This window comes from Pleurodeles waltl, chromosome 3_1 (genome assembly GCF_031143425.1).
Source record: "Pleurodeles waltl isolate 20211129_DDA chromosome 3_1, aPleWal1.hap1.20221129, whole genome shotgun sequence".
Lineage (NCBI taxonomy): Eukaryota > Metazoa > Chordata > Amphibia > Caudata > Salamandridae > Pleurodeles > Pleurodeles waltl.
In genome coordinates, this window is record NC_090440.1 from 171,097,394 (window position 1) to 171,114,438 (window position 17,045).

Below are 17,045 nucleotides of genomic sequence, written 5' to 3' on the forward strand. Positions count from 1 at the left end.
GCAGACCATAATTATTGTCTTTTAGGGGAGTGTGCAACTTCTCATACCTGTTGAATTTCTAGTGAATGTATCACAGTTTTTGCAATTGGATATTCGAAAAGTTAACACACTGATTTAAAGTTCTGTGGAAATTGACAATCCTCCAATTTTGTAGCAAAGTGCAAAATCTGGCGGAGAATCTACTGGCTACATATTCTCCACCAGACTATCCCTAACCTTTTGGTGGAAAAAACTCGACCAGCTAATTCTTCCCTGAATTCAGCATTTCCTCCAGATTTTGGACGATTTTCTGTTGCTATCGATCTATCAATCAGGCACTATCTCATAAGCCAGCTTCAGGAATTACATCTAACCAGTGTGTGGGGGTTTGTGGACGGGTAGGAGAGATTCTTCTTTTTTCCGGCATAAAAGTGTTCTTGGGCACATGCTTGGGAACCTGGACAAGCATTAGCAATGTCAACATGTCTGGCTTTAAAGGAATATTGTATGGTAATGTCAAGCATTACCAGTAAATAGAATGGGAGTGGCTATGTATTTGTGTGGAAGCAAAGAACTGTAGAATAATATTGGTGTAGGTTAAATGGTTCAGTGACAGTTGCACTGAAATGCCAGACCCAAAAACCCATGTAGGATAATGACTGCCCCCTTCCTTCTGTGCTGCTGCCAGAGAAAAACACTATAAATTATCTAGTTATCTAAGACACTTTAATAGCATTTTAATGTCATGTGTGTTCCCAGGAAGGTTCAGGCTCAGTTAGCCGGATAAAGAAAATGATAACAGCTGTGTTTAGGGCAAGCACTTTTTTGTTGGAACCACACAGCCTCTGCCCCATCAAAACATGGTAGTCATGCTAACATAATTGTCTGGTGACAACTGTGCTGACAAGGCACACCATAAAACTGAACCCCCCCAGTCCCTGGGGGCTTGCATACAGTGGGCCATGAAGGTCGGAGGCTTCTGTGCCGTGGACACCCAATGGACCGCTTGGGCCTGAGCAGATCGCAGGACCGTGTTGCCTGGGTGGAGCTGTGCACAGCATTGCCACCAGTTAAATGAAGAAACACGTCCTCAATGAGACTCAAGGCCTGGTCCTGTGAAGCAGAGGTCTGCAAGTCAAGAAGGCAGCGGGCAGCTGACTGCACCAAATACTGCAGACCATTCCTATTTGGCTATAGTACTTGATCTAAATATTAAGGAGACTTATCCATTACTAGACTTATTGTTAAAATTCTCTTGACTGTTCCCATTACCTCATTATACTCCTGGAAGATTTAAATAACAGAATTCAGTGAATTCATACTAATGCCTCATTTTATATATAGACAATGAAATGTACATAATGCATGATACTGCTGCTTATGCTCTGATTTGGCACTCTTCAACCAATGTCAGTGTCATTATCTCTATTCATACTACAGAAATCCAACATTGATATTGTGCTCATTGCGCTGATATTTTAAAATTGGGAAATCTGACTAAGTATGTGAAACACATGTAAGCTTTTGGCTCTGACCATTCTGCTTCAACAATCAGAGCCTGCTTTAGCGCTGGTGGCATCCACTATGCCAATCTTTTTTGCCCCCCTAATGATCTCCTCCTTGGATTCCCTCAGATTATCCAGCAAACATGCCCCTCAGCTCTTCATAGCCCCTTCTTCACATATATTTTGTTTGTTTTATAGTGCTGGTAAAGGCTGGCATTACTAATCCACTCAGCTTTCGACATAAAATACAGATTTGTTCTTTGCAGCAGGCATATTAACTCTCTGTGCTACTTTATGGCAAGTCAACATTTCCACTAGACAAAACTCAGATTTCTATCTCTAGCAGGAACATCAATTACAACTTTTATCTTGACATTTGAATTGCTGCCTGAAAGCTGGACACACAAGGAACAACTCTGCATCATGTGATTTTAAATTGTATGTTATTGCTAAAAACAGTGGCCCCTCCCCTGAGGTCAGCACCCTCCCCTTCCAGGTAAGGGCCCAGTGTGGCTGCACCGGCCGCACCCCCCTCAAGCTGGCCCTGCCAACAATGGGGGATATGATAATCATTTTACTGGAACTTAAGCACAATATACAGGCAATTGATCATAACAATGGCACAGTAACTGCAGCTGGGCCACATGAAGGATCACCTGAATGGACAGGCCACCAGGTTAACTGAAGTTGAAGAGCGCATCAGATTTGAGGGAGGTGTGAAGTTCGTAAATCTTTACACTGGCAGATTTGATAAGAAACTGACTGTTGTCAGCTCAAAATGTGAAGACTGGAGGCACGATCAAGGCACAACAATCTTTGCGTAATGGGCATTGCTGACTCCACAGACATGACTAAACTGGAACAGTTATTGAGACACTACTATCTACTATGTTTGGGAAGGAAAGTTTCTTGCAGTGTTTTGTCGTTAGTAGAGCGCATAGTTCCCTAGCTGCCAGGACACCACCAAGAGCACCAGTGCACTCCATCATTGCCTGGCTACTACATTACAAGGACTGGGATCTTGTCCTATGGATGGCGAAGGAAAAACAGACAACTGAATACTATGGGTCTAAAACTGACTTTTTCCCTGATTTTATGCTAGCTATCCAAAAACCTAGGAAGACTTTTCTAGAAGCCTAGAAACATTTGAATTACAAAAATAATAGTGTCTCTAAGACAAAGGTTTCCAAAGAACAACAATGATGGACAAATGGCAGTTTTAATTGGAACATACAGGAAAAGTTAGGGATAAGGTGGGTGCCAGTGACAAACATGCTTAGTGCACTTTTAAGTGTGATACACAAGTGTGATAAAAGTGATCTTAGTCTGTATCATATGGAAAAGAACAGCACAGTCCTTTAAATTATAATACAAAATGATATGGGTATTTGCATAAGCTAAACTAACACCCCATTTGGCCATAATTAGTGTTCTTTTAAAATGATTGTCTTAGGGGCCACTGTTCCTTTGCTGACTTATGTATCCCAGGTCACTAGCTATTGTTGTATGTTCTCTTGTATGTCCATAAATAAGAAACATTTGAGGGCAGTCAACCTACATTGTTTTGTTGTATGCTGCAGTGTTGGTGTGGTGGTGGAGGGACACATATACTTTTTCACCAACACTGCAGACGCTCTTCGATCTTGCAAACAATTTACCAAAAATTACAGTACAAATTTACAGTTGGAAGAGAGTGATGTCAGCAAGAGAGGTGATGTGAGTGTGCTGAAAAGTACAGGGGGAAGTCATTTTTACAATTTAAGGGCAAGTTTTTTTCATTGTGGTTTAGCTGATCACGTGGCTAAGTGGAAAGAGTCTCAGATATCAAAGCTGTATGTAGTAAATGTGGCAAAACAGGACATTTTGTCAAGTGCTGCAGGAATAAAAGTAGAAATAAAGATTCAGTGAGATATGTGATGAAGTAGTTCTTTAAGTGGGATTATTGAAATGTGGTAACCTGTCTAATATAGCTAAAATTGATGACAAATGTATGGAATTGATGTTTGATTCTTGATTTATGTTGAGCATAATTTCTTTGCAAAATTGAAAAATGTTTTGTGATGGGAAGGTCACTTCCAGGATAATGGGTATCAAACTGAGATGTTAGGAGGAGTAATTGGATAAACAGTTTGGGACAATTTCATGCTCTTATTGAATTTTAAGGAAAGCATACTAAGGGAAAGACCTAAGTGCCTGTGAAAGGGGATGCATTTTGGGTTGGCCTCACCAAAAAGACCTTGATATCTGTCTTGATCCTAATGCGGAAGGACAGGTGTGTCTGCATCAGGTAGAAGATGCATGTTGGATTTTCCCAAGAAATATATCCCAAAGTTTCTAGTCCAAAGTGGAGGTGTATCTGGAATTATTCTTACAGGATAACATTCAGGAAGAACGCCGCTACTGTGATAGTTAAGGTGTGATGAATGCCCATAAATGTTCATGAAGTTGTGAACTGAAGCGATAATCTAGATAATGGTCTCATTGTTCCTGTGGAAGCAAAAGAATGGTTGACACAAGTTGTCATGGTTAGAAAGGCTAATGGCGACATAAAGTTGTATGTAGACCTGAGAAGTTTAAACAGAGAGTGATGTCATTGTAGATAAGCTTCTTCTACTTGATTTGGTGGACGTTATGTACACTGTGGCTGATACCAACATTTTCACTCTCTTGGATCTAGCTTCTGCATACCACCTGGTCAGGTTGGTGGAGTGTTCACAAGATTTCCCAGCTTTTCTAACATGCATGGGTTCTTACAAGTTTCTTAGGAAGTTGCCTGAGCTTGTCCGAGTGGTGTCCATTTTTCAGAGACTCATGGATGATCTTGTGGGTGATCTGTTAGAAACTTCCAAAATGACCTTCTCATCTTTGGCAGAATGTGGGAAAAATGCAATTTCAGGGTGTACAAGGTTGGGAAAGTACTACGATCACTTTACAAGAGAGTTAATGCAAGTTTGGTACAAAGGAAATTATGAATTTGGGCTACAGTATCTTGCAGAAAGGGGTGAGACCTAGAAGAGGTTTGGTGGAGGTGATTTGTGAGTTTGAAAAACCTTGTGAAAAAGGAGGAAGTTGTGTTGTTTTTAGGCATGATTGAATATTACAGTCATTTGGTACCCAAACTTCTGTGTAAGTCTACTGTGTTGAGAGATCTGTGCAAAAGAGGTGTGGAATTTATTTGGAGTGAGGAATATGACAAATGTTTAAGGAGGAGTTTAAGACAGCTCTGAATTTAAAAGCTTATGTTCCAGACTGAGAGACGATTGTTGAAATTAACACCTGTGCTAAGGGACTGAGAACAATTTCATTACAGAGGCATGGTGGAAAGGAGTATGTCATATCATGTGCCTCAAGGATGTTTGAACTTAACTGTTCAGTTATTAAAAGGAAGACTTTGGTATTGAGTTGAGCGGATCCATCAAATAAATCTATTTCATGGAAAGAATGGCTTCTAACAATGAACGACAAAAGGCAGTTGCTTGCCAGCTGGGAAGAGGGAAGCAACCCTAATGTTCTGTGAGAACATCATTTGACCATGTATGCATGTCTACAGCACCAACTGCTGTATTTCAATTACACAAGGATTGATTTGTGTGCCTCTACTCACTCACACTTGAAATGTAGAATGCAATGTTGCCAAGTACACCTGGAACACAAATGATGTGCTCCAGTGACTCAAGAAAAATTTCATGTGTCAGCACACCTTCACTGGTTTAAAACATAAGTGTTAATCCTTCTACAGCAGTGATCAATGCAGTTAAAACATTCTTCAGCAGAATACCCACTTGATGAAAATACAGTGCAGCCCTCTCCCAACTAAGAGATGGTTCACAGTAACTTCAATTTCAAGCAGGCTCTCCAACTCCACAACTTTCACCCCTTTGACATAAACACATCTTAAAGCAGGCAGAAAGAACAGTATACACCTTTGCAAATTATTCAAGGTATGTGACGTTCATCACAACTGTTGCTTTACACAGGTAATTCAATTTTTAGGCTTTTTCCTGAAAAAACACATTTTCAAAATCTTAAATAAGAGACTACATGAATGTTGTATTTGGGTGACTTTCACATTTTCAGCCAGGATTCTAATGATAGCATTACTTCTTACTATGGTGCAGGTTAATAACATTAGTTAATAGTCAAGCCAAACCAAATGTTAATTCTGTTTCTGTGTGTTATTCTACCTGATACCTATACGACTTCTAGTGGACTTGTACAGATTTTTTACACAAACGAAGAAATTTCCCGGTGAGCAGAAGAAAAGTAAATACTATGGGGGTCATTCTGACCCTGGCGGCCGGTGACCGCCAGGGTCACCGACCACGGGAGCACCGCCAACAGGCTGGCGGTGCTCCTGAGGGCATTCTGACCGCGGCGGTTCAGCCGCGGTCAGAAAGGGTAAACCGGCGGTCTCCCGCCGGTTTACCGCTGCCCCATTGAATCCTCCATGGCGGCGGAGCGCGCTCCGCCGCCATGGGGATTCAGACACCCCCTACCGCCATCCTGTTCATGGCGGGAAACCCGCCATGAACAGGATGGCGGTAGGGGGTGCCGTGGGGCCCCTGGGAGCCCCTGCAGTGCCCATGCCAATGGCATGGGCACTGCAGGGGCCCCCGTAAGAGGGCCCCGCAAAGTATTTCAGTGTCTGCTTTGCAGACACTGAAATACGCGACGGGTGCAACTGCACCCGTCGCACCCCTGCAACTACGCCGGCTCAATTCTGAGCCGGCGTCCTCGTTGCAGGGGCATTTCTGCTGGGCCGGCGGGCGCTCTTTCGGAGAGCGCCCGCCGGCCCAGCGGAAATGTTTAAATGGCCGCCGCGGTCTTTTGACCGCGGTGCGGTCATTTCACGGCGGTACCTTGGCGGAAGGCCTCCACTGTCCGCCAAGGTTAAAATCACCCCCTATGTATCTTATGAAACACTCTTTTGGTATTTGTGAAAAGTTCTTCCTGGAAAGTAATATGGCAAGGTATGGTAGTAATGAAACAGCAGCAACTGACAGCAATCACTAGGAAATAATTAGGTGAATTGTCTAGATAGTTCTTTACTTTTACATAGGAAAGCTATAAAATGATTTTGTTTGGGTTAGCACATGAACATATACATGTTGCCTATAACTGCCCCTTGTCTGAAAGGTTCAACTGAAGGCCTTTACTGTTGGCTACTTATTGTATCTCAAGCAACCCGCGCAGCTGTTCTACTCTGCATTCAAGCAAATGTCCTATTTGAGTGAAGGATAATTTCTCACTTGTTTGTCTGTCGTAAATTCTTTCTTAACGTATGGCCTTGCTCATCCATCACATATTCTGATGGATACAACTACCTGTGGATTCCTCACCTAATGAATACTCCCATGGCGCCAGCATTCGACGGAAATCTTCTTACTAGTCTCTGCACGTCGACGAGGACGTCACTCTAGCCCACGCGACGCCGTATGACGTCATACAGGCAATAAGAGGTCCTCGACGACGTGCGGACGTCAGTTCCCTTTTTTCCGTGCATTCGAAACGGTTATCTTCGAGGGAGCAACTGTTACTTTTTTGGTTACAGTGTATTTTTGATGCGTAGTCTTTCGCTGTGGTAATAATGTCGCAGAGAAAGTCTGGATTTAAGCCTTGTCGTGAGTGTGGAGGCAAGATGTCGGTGACGGATCCTCATTCCGATTGCCTTTGGTGTTTGAGCTCCGACCACGACGTCTCGACTTGTGATTCATGCCAGCATATGAATCCAAAGGCCCTCAAGGAACGTGAGGCGAAGCTGTTTATGGCTAAATCGAAGGAGAAGCATCACAAGAAGTCTTCTTCTCCAAGACATCGGCGTCATCGAGACTCCCGGCGCCGTAGAGAATCTCGGCGTCATTCGAAGGAGACTCGTTCCAGGTCTTCGGAGCGGCGCCGAAGGACATGGGAGATCAGTCCCACGGTTACGCCGCATCCTTCGACGCCGTTGCCCTCTCCGGCGTCTCCAACTTCACCTGGACAGGCGTCGGTGATTGAGGTATTGGAGCCTCAGGTGTTTTCTCCGGCGCAGACGCCGAGGCCGGCGTCGGGGTCGCCTCCGAGACAGGCACCTCAGTATCCGGCTTTTCCCACCCCTGGAGCCGATAGTTCCGCATTCTTGAATGCGATGTATGCCATCTTCCAACAGATGGCTCCAGGGGGTGCTCCGGCTGGGCCTTTGGCCTTTTCTTTGGGTGATCCTGCGCCTCTTCGGCCGGCACCCTTTATGCCCTTTCTCCCTTTTGGGAACGTGGGCTCGGCGCCAGTGTCGGCGCCGGTGGCCGCTCCGGTGGCGTCAGAAGGATTGGCCCCGGGGATTTCCATCCCGTCGACGTCGAAGTCGGGATTTTGGCCTGTGACTCCGGTGGGTCCATCTGCTTCAGCTGCTCTTTTGTCGGCGCCGAAGTTACCTGTGGCGCCGGACGCGGCGTCGGTGGCTTCTGAAGATCGGCGCCGATCTTCGACTTCGGCGGAGGCATTGTCGACTCCGCGTATTGAACAGCGACTTCATTCCAGAAGACGTGCTCTCCGTGTATTAGAAGAGCAGGAGTACCAACGAGCCCTGGAGGAAGGAGAGCTAGAGGACTCGGGTGATGGGCTGCGTGGACTGGAGTCGGCCAGTGGGCTGGACACTTCCCCTGAGTGGGATCTTTCGTCCCCGGGGGAATATACTGAGGAGGCTGCTTCCTTTCATGCAGTGGTACGGAAGGCAGCTAGTTTTTTGGACTTGCCTTTGCCGGTGGTGGAGGCTAAACAAAACCTTTTAACAGAGGTGCTACATCCGGCCTCAGCTGCGGCGGAGCCTCTGTTGCCATTTAATGACGCTCTGCTGGATCCGGTGATAGAGGTGTGGAAGAGGCCGGCATCTTCCCCAGCAGTTCACAGAGCCGTGGCCAGGAGGTATCGGGCGGCTCCGACTGACCCTGGGTTTCTATCTAGGCACCCTACGCCGGAGAGCTTGGTGGTGCAGGCCTCCTGTTCATCCAAGTCAGCGCCTGGTTCTTTCCCGACGGTGCCTGGGGACAGAGATTCAAAGAACCTAGAGGCACAGTCGAAGAAGATTTTTTCGTCCTGCAGTCTGGCGTTAAAAGCCACCAATGCAACCTGTATCCTGGGGAGGTATATTCATGCTCTGATGGATGACATTTCCTCATCGTTTACAGAGCTTCCCCAGGGTCTTTTGGATCTTGTCTCAAATGCTCAGGCTGCTGCGACCCAGATTATCCAGACGGGACTGGATACCACCGACTCAGTAGCCAGAGCAATGGGCACAACTGTGGTGGCAAGGAGACAGGCCTGGCTCCGTAACTCGGGCTTTTCTGCAGATGTACAGTCCACATTGTTGGATCTCCCGTTTGATGGGGACAAACTGTTTGGAGCCAAGGCTGATTCGGCCTTGGAACGTTTTAAGGAAAGCAGGGCCACGGCTAAGTCGTTAGGGCTCCAAGCTCCTTCTTCCACAGCCTCTTCCAGATTTTTCAGGAGGTTTCGTGGATTTGGGCGTGGCTCTTCCTCCTCTTCCTTTCGGGGAAGATATCAGCAACCTGCCTCTTCCCATCCCTATAGATCTTTCAGGGGGAGAGGTAGGGTCCGCACCAGAGGAGTCTCTCAGCAGCACTCTGCCTCTTCCTCATCCTCTGGCGGGGTGCAGCAGGGGAAGCAGCCTTAGGCTTCCACCATTTCCCACTCACTCCTCTCCTGTAGGGGGAAGATTACAGCATTTTCTCACCAAATGGAAGACTGTTACAACGGACACTTGGGTTCTCAGTATTGTGGGAAAAGGCTACACCCTTCCCTTTCGGGAGTTCCCGCCCCTCATCCCGCCCTTCTTATTGTTCAGAAGAACACCTCCTGTTGCTAGAACAGGAGGTACAAGCCCTCCTTTCCAAGGGCGCGGTGGAGTTGGTCCCAGAGCAGGAAAGGGGTCGAGGATGTTACTCAAGGTATTTCCTGATTCCCAAGAAGGATGGTCGTTTGAGACCAATTCTGGACCTGAGGATCTTGAATTGGTTCCTCAAGCAGGAAAAATTCAAGATGCTGACCCTAGCACAGGTGCTTTTGGCGTTGAACAAGGAAGACTGGATGGTGTCTGTCGACTTGCAGGATGCTTACTTTCATATCCCGATACTCAAGTCACACAGGAAGTATCTCCGGTTTGTGGTGGGATCGCAACACTATCAGTTTGCGGTCCTTCCGTTCGGTCTTACTTCAGCACCTCGAGTCTTCACGAAGGTGATGTCGGTGGTTGCGGCAGAACTCAGAAGGAAGGGGATAGCAGTATTCCCTTATTTGGACGACTGGTTGATCAAAGCCAAGTCCCCGGAGCTTGTGTCGCATCATCTGCAGTCAACAACCCAGTTGTTGTTCGACCTAGGTTTTTCGGTGAACGAGCCCAAATCTCACCTAGAGCCCTCTCAGCGCCTCCTGTTCATAGGGGCAGTACTGGATACAACATTGGGTCGGGCCTTTCCTCCGCCTCAGCGGATTCAAGATATTCAGGATTTGGTTCCAATGTTTCAAAATGGAGCCGTAGTTCCAGTTCTCAAGGTCCTTCGTCTGCTCGGTCTTTTTGCCTCCTGCATTCTGTTGGTCACGCATGCTCGCTGGCACATGAGGGCTCTTCAGTGGTGCCTCCGAAGGCAGTGGTCTCAACACAAAGGGGATCTAGAGAGTACTGTCAAGATCTCCAGAGATGCTGCTGTGGATTTGAAGTGGTGGATTGCAAGCAACAATCTTTCACAAGGAAAGCCGATCCAGCAGTCGCCACCAGTGGCCACAGTCATAACGGATGCTTCCACTCTAGGGTGGGGAGCTCATCTGGGGGATCTGGAGATCAAAGGTCTTTGGTCTCCAGAGGAACAGATGTTTCACATCAATCTGTTAGAGTTACGGGCTGTACGTCTGGCTCTCAAGGCCTTCCTCCCTTCCCTTCGTGGTCAGTCGGTACAGGTCCTAACGGACAATACTACCACGATGTGGTACATAAACAAGCAGGGAGGAGTGGGGTCGTACCTTCTCTGCAGAGAAGCTCTTCGACTATGGTCCTGGGCAAAGGACCATCAGATTTGCTTGATAGCAAACCATCTGGCCGGGGTCTTGAACGTGCGTGCGGACAGTCTCAGTCGCCATTTCTCGGCAGACCACGAGTGGCGTCTCCATCCAGATCAAGTCCGTTTAATCTTCCAGAGGTGGGGGTTTCCTCGGGTAGATCTGTTTGCCACTCGAGAGAACGCGCATTGTCCGTTGTTCTGCAGCCTCCAGTATCCGATGCAGGGAGCGTTGGGGGACGCGTTTCAAATAACCTGGTGCGGCCAGTTGCTTTACGCGTTTCCTCCCATACCCTTGATTCCTCGAGTATTGAGGAAGATTCGCCAGGACCGGGCTCTAGTCATCCTAATAGCTCCGGATTGGCCAAGGAGGGTATGGTACTCCGACCTTCTCCAACGCTCAATGTGCCCTCCGCTCCATCTCCCTTTCAGGGCAGACCTCCTCTCGCAGTTGCAGGGGCAGGTTCTACACCCCAACCTCCAGAGTCTGCACCTACATGCCTGGAGATTGAACGGGGCAACCTGAGTTCCTTCTCTCTCCCGCCTGAGGTAGTGGATGTTATATTAGCGGCCAGGCGACACTCCACTAAATCTATCTACGCTAATAGATGGTCTAAATTTGTTGCGTGGTGTGGAGAGAGGCAGATTGATCCGTTGCATTCTCATCTATCGGACGTTTTGTCTTTTGCTCTGTCTCTAGCGCAGAAAGGTTGTGCAGTGGCTACCATTAAGGGTTATTTATCGGCCTTGTCAGCCTTCATATGTCTTCCAGACCAACCATCTTTATTTAAATCCCCTATTGTTATCAGATTCCTGAAAGGTCTTCTAAATAAATATCCTCCAAAGCCATTCGTTATGCCACAATGGGATTTGTCCTTGGTCCTGACTTTCCTTATGGGGTCCCCTTTTGAACCTATGCATTCTTGCCCCTTAAGGTATTTGGTTTTAAAAACAGTCTTCCTGATAGCTATAACATCAGCAAGGAGAGTGAGTGAGTTGCAGGCCTTATCAGTAAAGCCCCCTTATACAACTTTTTATGGGGATAAGGTGGTGTTGAGGACCAAGGCTGCTTTCCTCCCGAAGGTTGTTTCACCCTTCCATTTGGCTCAGGCAATTACTTTGTCCACGTTCTATCCTCCGCCTCATCCTTCCAAAGAGGAAGAAAGACTGCACCGTCTGGACCCAAAGAGAGCGTTGAGCTTCTTTATTGATAGAACAAAGGATTTCAGGCTGGAGGATCAGCTGTTTATTGGATACGTGGGCAAGAGGAGAGGAAAGGCAGTCCACAAGAGAACACTATCCAGGTGGGTTGTTCTTTGCATTAAAATCTGTTACTCTTTGGCAAAGAAGGATCCTCCTGAGGGCATTAGAGCTCATTCCACCAGAGCTAAGTCGGCCACTTCGGCCTTGGCCAGAGGTGTTCCTGTGGTCGACATCTGCAAGGCCGCAACTTGGTCGTCCCTTCACACTTTTGCAAAACATTACTGTTTGGATTCTGAGGTTAGAAGGGACGGCCATTTTGCACGGTCAGTGCTGCAGGATTTCTTGGTTTGACCATTTAGGCACCCTGCCGGGCGTGGTACTGCTTTGGGACTCTATTCATTAGGTGAGGAATCCACAGGTAGTTGTATCCATCAGAAGAACGAGTTACTTACCTTCGGTAACGACTTTTCTGGTGGATACATTAGCTACCTGTGGATTCCTCACGGTCCAACCCGCCTCCCCGTTGCCTTTCTGGTCTTACCAAGTAATCCTTGAGTACGCTCCTCTTGGTCTTTGAGGGTGCAATGGATGTTGTATATAATATATTTATATATATGTATAATATGTATATATCTTTGTGTATATACTTGATGTGTATATATATTTTAAAAAGAGAGAGTTATATATATATATATAAAAGATTTACAGTTATTCATGCAATGTTGTGTATTTTTACAATGTAATGGGATGTTGCCTTGCTCTTTCATTGCATTGCCTGGTTGTTCTCATGCACGTAAAAAATGATTGGTACTGACGTCCGCACGTCGTCGAGGACCTCTTATTGCCTGTATGACGTCAGACGGCGTCGCGTGGGCTAGAGTGACGTCCTCGTCGACGTGCAGAGACTAGTAAGAAGATTTCCGTTGAATGCTGGCGCCATGGGAGTATTCATTAGGTGAGGAATCCACAGGTAGCTAATGTATCCACCAGAAAAGTCGTTACCGAAGGTAAGTAACTCGTTCTTCTTGACTACTCTCAGCCTTTATTGACCATCAATTTCAATTCTATTTTTCACACTTCAAGTACAAGAGACTGGAAGACATCTGTTCATGCTAAAGAAGCATGTGTTCTGTCACCCTCTGATTTATTTCAGGTCCATCGTAGCCTGTGTAACACTCTCTTCGGTATACAGGATAAAGTAACTACCTCACTTTTAATCATTTTTTCTAATCAAATTATCAACCTATTCTAATTATTGGACAGTCAACCTATCCATGACTCATTCACACATATTGGAGGTGATGAATTTGTCACTGTCACTTCTACAATCAGCCTGTAGATTCAGCCTCTTACTTCAAGGATGAAAACAGTTGGAATAACCTTTAACCTTTAACATTTGAACAAACAGTACTAAAACTCTAGTCTCAGTTGACATTGAGAAGGACCTTTCAACTCAGGAATTTCATTGCTACATAGAGGGCATTCTCTTGTGGGTGTGAGAAATTGGATTAGAATTCAATGGCAACGAAACAAACATGAATGTCCTATGTAATCCAATAGATTAGTAGACTGTAAGACTCCCGCACACAACTCTTTGCCATATATAGTATGTATGGGTTGCAGGAATTAGCCACTTCCCCAAATGACATGACCCTTACTTAACCTAGCACCGCCCTACAAAGCCTTGGTGTGAGGAAGGAGGGGCAATGTGGAATGAGTAAAGGGTATGCATGGTTCAACAGTCATGTTTCACATTTGTAGTTCCCATCTTTTTTCTAACCACTAGCCTCTGAATGCCCCACCCCTAAACATTTGGGGGCATATTTATACTTGTTTTGTGCCACATTTGCGTCATTTTTTTTTACATAAATTCAGTGCAAAACTAACTCAATATTTGGAGGTAAAGTCATTTTTGGGACGTGGAAACCTACCTTGCATCAATGAGATGCAAGGTAGGCGTTCCTGTGCAAAAAATGACTCTATGGCCTTAGCGCCATATTTATCATCCCATGCTAAAATCATGCACAGGGAGGAGGGGTCAAATAATGTGCAAAGCTTACTTTGCACCATTATTTAACGCCTGGCTCAGGGCAGGCGGTAGGGGACCTGTGGGCATGTTTCCATGGTCCTAGGGACACCCCCACCCACCCCCACCCACACCAGAGGATCGGCCTTTGTTAGTGAAGTTGGGGTATAGTAATATCATCTTCACTTCTAAATATGCCTCCATTGGAGGGGTTGCTATTTTGGCAGCCAAGAATATTACAGTCAAGGTTCTTAAATTAATGGCAGGTTCTCAGGGTAAATGGGCAGTCGCACATATGATATTTGGCCAGAAGTATGTAATTTGTTTGATATACGGCCTTAACATATATGATCCAGAGATTTTTGGTAAGCTTGCCATAGAACTGTTGGGGTGATCTGGGGAATTTCTTGTAGGGGAGGACTTAAATTGTGTATTGGATTATAGTATTGATTCAACAAATCAGTCTGCTACACTGTGCATGGTCAAAACTATAGCGGTGATTCAGGATCTGGTGCTTCTTCATGGATTACAGACATCTGGTGGGCAATTCATCCAAATTCCCTGGGGTTTACCCTTTTCTCATCTCCTCACAAACAGCACTCTAGGATAGACATGATTTTTGGCAGAAGAAGTTTGGTCTGGAATATGGATATGGAGGTCTGTCCTAGAATTACTTCAGATTAAAATCCTGAAATACTTCCAATTAAATGTCTGGGGAAAAGAGGGGAAAAGTGTCAGTTTACCTTTCCTTTGTATCTTCTGAATAACATTGAATACTGTCAATTCGTTAGGAGTTCCTTTACAGAATTTTTGGGGATTAATACAGGTACAGCCTCCCCTCTAGTGATATGGGATACTAAGAAGGCCTTTATTCAGGGGGTCACAGAATAGTTTATTCTTAGGGTTAACTTTACTGCTTTTAGGAAGCTGAGGCTCCTGGTGGAGGAAACTATCCGGCTGGAGACCATATATGCCAGAGCTATCAGCAATGGGGGCATTGGTACATTTGAGGAGCAGGAACTCCAACTACAATTGACCCATAAACGGTCCCTCTCAGTGTGAAACCTCAAAGATAAAGCGGCAGCCAGTTATGATAATTATAGGATTCAGCAATATGAGTACGGGGAGCAGGTGGGTCAGGTTTTATCTTCCCAAACTGCAGATAGAAAGGTGAAAAACGATGTTTAAAGAATTAGAGGAAATGGTGGGCTAATCTACACTGGCCCTTGTGATATTTTTGAACATTTTTTTTCTTTTTTGTCAGGAAATATATGGCCAGTCCCAGGTTAGTTGGCAGGCTGTGCTAGAAGCATATATTAAAAATGACAGACTCCCTAGATTGGAGGATTCTTCTAGGATGGCGCTACAGAGGAATTTTACTATTGGTAAAATAGAGGAAGCTCTGGGGGCCCTGCCTACTGGCAAGGCTACAGGGGAAGATTCTATTCCTCTGGAATTCTACAAAGTTTTTAAGGACACTATTCTCCATTCTCTTCTGACTGTCATGCAATGTATTGATCAATCTGATGTAGACCCGGACTCATGCAATAGTATAAACATCATTATATTCCCAAAAATGGGCAAGCTGTCTGAAGAGAGGGGGTCATATCGTCCTATATCATTGATCAATGCCAATGCTAAAATATTTGCTAAACTGCTCGCTCCTTTAATGCCCGGATTTGGTATCAGATCAGCAACACAGCTTTATCCATGGGTGGGACACCACTGGTCTTACCAATACAGCCATCGCAGCCTTTGATATCTCTGGAAAACTTGGTATGAAGTTGAGTATGATTCTATTAGACACGGAAAAAGCATTTGATATGGTTGTTTGGGATTTTTTATGGGCTGCGATGGGTGCCTATGGGACTGGCAACTAACTTTGTAGATGGATGCAATCTCTCAATCGGGATCCGTGCGTAAGGCTTGTCTGCTCAGGTTTTTTTTCCAGGGTTCTGGAGATTAGAAGATCCATCAGACGTGTCCGCATTCTCCTCAATTGTTTTTTCTGTATCTTGAGCTTTATTTGGTGTCCCTACTGAATAATAAGGGTATACAGCCTACGGTCTCAGCTGATTCAGAGCCTAAAGTTACGGCATATGCAGATAATGTCACCATATTTGCATTTGATCTAATGGAGGCTATGAAATGTATTACTTTAGAAGCTGAACGATTTGGGTCACTTTCTGGATATAAGCTTAATGTGAATGAAATTCAGATTGTCCTGAATTTTACACCAACAGATCACATTCCGGGGGTAGTGTCCTTTGCCACTTACTTAGGTATCCAAGTTATCTAACAGGTTGATGTATGTATGTATGTATGTATGTATGTATAAGGGCATTTATATAGCGCAATCCGGCCTTAACATCGAAGCGCTTGAGGACATAAAAGAAAGAGGACGACAGAAAAGCCTATATCCCTACCGTGGAAACAGCCAGGTTTTCACCCTTTTCCTAAAAATCGAGAAATTCTGTTCTTTCCTGATATCAAGCGGTAAACCATTCCAATATCTGGCAGCCGCCACTGTGAACGCTTTATCTCCCCACCTAACTTTACGCGTTCTGCAGACCTGGATCAGGAAAGACTTCTCCGATCTTAGGACGCGTCCAGGACAATACCACCTGAGTCTGTCAACCAGGTGTTCCGCACCCACCCCATATAGTGCTTTATAGGTAAGGCAGAGAGATTTAAAAATAATCCTCTTGCCCACCGGTAGCCAGTGAAGACACTTTAGGCTGAGGGAAGCCGACGCTGAACGAGGAAGTGCCAAAATACTACGAGCAGCATTATTCTGAATTAGTTGGAGTTTCCTCAAAGTGCAATCATCAATATCCAATAACAAAGAGTTGCAATAATCCACTCTGGACATGATCAGTGTCTGTGTCAGTGTCAGTGTCAGATAATATTTATAAACTAAATTATGAACCGCTGCTGCAATTGGTCAATACTAAACTATGGCTCTGGAATAAGTTACCATTACATATTATTGGCCGCTGTAATATTATTAAAACGTCCATTTTGCCAAAATTTTTATATTTATTTTGGGCAATCCCATTTAGGGTTACGAATTTGTTTTTTAAGAGCCTTAAAGGCGCAATTGACAGCTTTATCTCAGGATATAAGGGGGCCCGGCGAGCTATCCGATATCTTAAATTCCCTTAAAAACAAGCAGGGCTTCAACTCCTGGATTTTAAACTTTACTGTTGGGCAGCATTTACTGGGGGCTTCGTAACCTGCTTACAGCTAGACCTTTCCGCTCATTCGCATCATTTAGTGTTGGGA

The 17,045-nt window shown here is 45.3% G+C and overlaps 1 protein-coding gene across 2 annotated transcripts in view; it reads right to left on the minus strand.

Moving 5' to 3' along the window:
• LOC138283889 (tetratricopeptide repeat protein 24-like) overlaps window positions 1-17,045 on the minus strand; it is a 304,911-nt gene that overhangs the window by 266,132 nt on the left and 21,734 nt on the right. The window lies entirely within an intron of this gene.